This window comes from Photinus pyralis, unplaced genomic scaffold (assembly GCF_008802855.1).
Source record: "Photinus pyralis isolate 1611_PpyrPB1 unplaced genomic scaffold, Ppyr1.3 Ppyr1.4_LG1, whole genome shotgun sequence".
NCBI lineage: Eukaryota > Metazoa > Arthropoda > Insecta > Coleoptera > Lampyridae > Photinus > Photinus pyralis.
This window is the reverse complement of record NW_022170249.1, coordinates 39,698,211-39,701,560: the sequence shown is the minus strand read 5'-3', so window position 1 is coordinate 39,701,560 and position 3,350 is coordinate 39,698,211. Positions and strand designations below refer to the sequence as shown.

Sequence of the window (3,350 nt, the reverse complement as noted above, 5' to 3'; positions counted from 1 at the left end):
TTATATATGGAGATGGAATTGTGCACGTGCACGTAATAATAACTACTAGAAGTTTACAAGTATTTCATTTACGCTTTGAATGACCGAACTAAAGATAGCTATGATTTGCACGAGTATCTGTTTTTTTGCAAAAAAGGCGACGTTTTACATGGTAACAAAGTATACCATTTCTGATTTGAGCCGATGAATAATTTTAACAGCGTACCTACATAAAGTTTGCATCAAACGTTGCTTAATTAGTCTTCTTTCAATGTATTTTTAATACAGGGCTACGTCAAACAGACGCACTTTCTTATGAGATCACATTAAAATAGTATTGGCTTAGAAATGTAATTGGCTACTGATATTCATTAATCTTTTTACGAACGATAGGTATACTGAGTGACAGGGTTATTAATGGTAAAGGAGCATTGGAAGAAAATTATATATTTTGAATTTTTTAATTCGTGTTTTTTAGTGGTAGTGAAAGTGGTAGATTGATATAAGTACTTAATTACATCATTCACGCACTTAGTTACCGATTGCATCCAAAAAATCTTTACGAATGACATAACTGCAAATCGCGACCCGTTAGAACATAAAATAACAAGTTAAAAAGTAATCGTAAACGATTTACATAAAGCGCATTTCCACTTGCATTCATTTCCCATTTGTAAGATGCAACTTCTATAAAATCTTAAAAATCCGGCCACAAATATGAAAGATAGCGTTGCACATGGGCAATCCATTTTTGTCGTGCTACTTCAATGTCAGTTTATGAGAAGAATTTCATTTCAATGCTTTTCTAAATAAGAAAGTTGGAACTGCCCATGCGCAAACCTAAATTTTGAAACTAATGTTAGATTTTCCTTTGTTCCAAGCGCCTAAGTATCAAATTTCACTTAAATGCTTCCATAGATAAAAAAAAGTTGGCACTGCGCATGCGCAAAATAAAATTTTGAAACTGGCGCTAGATTTTCCTTTATTCCAAGTGCCTATGTATCACATTTCATTTAAATTCTTCCATAAATAAAAAAAGTTGGCACTGCGCATGCGCAAAACCAAATTTTGAAATTGGCAGTTGATTTTCCTTTATTCCAAGTGCCTATTTATCAAATTTCATTCAAATGCTTTTATAAGTAAAAAATTTTGCAATTCGGTTTATAAATGGTCGAGATGCGAAAAGGGCACTGTGAATTTTAAATCGATTCGATTCAACTTTTGGCATTGCGTATTATATGGCTAAAGCTATGCCCATATTGAATTTCATGCAATTCAGTTCATAACTAACGGAGATGTAAAAGCGATCGAACATTTCTAAACAAAATTATCGTTCACACGGACAGATAGATGGACAGACAGACAAAGGAACAGACGGAGAGACCAACCGGCAGGCGACAGATAGCAATGCAAAATTATAAAAGATCTCTAGGATCGTTAATAAACGGCAAAAGTGTAAAATTATGGAACATGTAAAAAACGGTTTTTTGTTTTTTTTACAATAACTTTTTTTGTAAGCGGTACAGAAAAAAATCCTTCCTTGGTACAAGACTCGACACCATAACGAACCAAATAGCGAAAAAAGTAGAACAATAGCTCTTAAGATAAAGAACTAGTAGCGTCGCAAAACGAGCGGACGGACGGACAGCCGGACGGACGGACGGACGGACGGACAAAGTGGCCACAATAGCGCATTTTTTTTTATTTTTGTGGAAATGCGCTAAAAAGGATGAATCGTGTGATCCCAAGCAGTACGAATATAAGTAGGTATAAAATAATTCTGAAAAATAGAATAATATAATTTAAGGATAATAAGTAATGGAGAACTGTTGTTGACTATAATATACGATTCATCTAATAAGATATTTCCTTTTCTGCGTCATTAGCCAACCATTCTGTTAGATAATTGCACAGCATAGATGCTATTAGTGTTTCAAATAGACGATACTTCTGCTTATAATTAAGGAAATCCAATTGTAAAAGAATATTGTATAAAAATTAATTAAGCTCGTTATCTTCCGTTTTTAAAAGTAAAGGAGAAAAGTATCTCGCCTGAATATCAATAATCCCAAAACATGCACAAAAATTTTAAATCTCTATAATAAGCAAATTGTGACCAACTGTCCGTGTTATGCTCATTTATATATTTTTATTAACAGGAAAACACATAATATTATAATGACATTATTACTTGTTAAACTCTCAACTGCCAGCTATTATTGTGTTGGTTTCTCTAGTTACGGTTCCCAGTATATCTCCTAACATTCCTCCAAGTTAGCTCTCCAAGAGAGCTCCGTACTGCAGGTCGACGATGACGCGTTGAACGTCTCAGATCTCCTCTGTTCTGGTTTTGGAGTACAGGGATGAGGCGTGGAAAATTCCACAGAACGAAATGGTGCAACCGAAGACTAATCCGACACTAATACTGGTATTAATTTGGGATCCGCACTTTGAACACGTTCTAAGAGTCATCGTAAGAGTTTTCCTATTCTTGATTAGGTGTCGAACGATAAGCTAATAACATTTCATTTAATAAGATTGATTACCTTCTCCCCCCCAAAAAATTTGTAACATTGCGTTTTTAAAAGTACACCAAACCTTTCTGCTTCACCGTTTGAAACTATTAATCTATAATAGGTGAAAAGGGGCGGTTGTCAAGCGTTCAATTTATGGGCATTCCAGAATTTTTTAAATTGTTTCGAGGATATTTTCTGGTAAACCTTCGTGAACAAAAACTTAAAGATGATTCATTGAATTGCTACTTTCCTTATTTAATAAGATGGCATAAGATTGAGATTTGCACTGCGGAAGAACCACGAGCAGCTGGTAAGATTCTTAAGGCCTCTGATTTCTGAAGTTGTTCAAGAGTGTTCTGTGTACGGGAAAATTTGAACCATTTGAATATTTGCAAATGGGTAGAGTAGTTTAAGTAAGTAAAGGTTTTTAAAGTTATTTACCGTTTAAATAAAACGTTCTTGTAATATAGTAATTTCTTTAATTACTCCTTGAATGATTTGCACTTGCGATTGCATATAACTTAGTCCCAGTGTGTCATTATAATTATAGATACCACGACAACCAAGAGTGCCTCATCAAGATTTGAAATATGCCATTCTTACTGAACTGGGAAGTCGTTGATCAAACAGGTGCTATTCCTGGTCCAACGCTGAAGGTTTGGTGCACATTAGCAGATATTTTCTAAACTTAATGCATTGTCACAGCTCCGACTTGATTTATTGGGTATTTCGTTTATTTTAGAAAAGATTAATGTAATTGTCTAGAGATAAGGTGGTTTTTTAATCGGAAAAAAAACTGTTTGTTTTCGTAGAAATGTAATAGTTTATATAAGATAATTCGCGTACGTGACAAAA

At 34.1% G+C, this 3,350-nt stretch overlaps 1 protein-coding gene across 1 annotated transcript in view; it reads right to left on the bottom strand.

Moving 5' to 3' along the window:
- The window catches only part of LOC116170367, a 631,383-nt gene that overhangs the window by 523,637 nt on the left and 104,396 nt on the right, over positions 1 to 3,350 (bottom strand). The gene's annotated exons all lie outside the window — the stretch shown is intronic.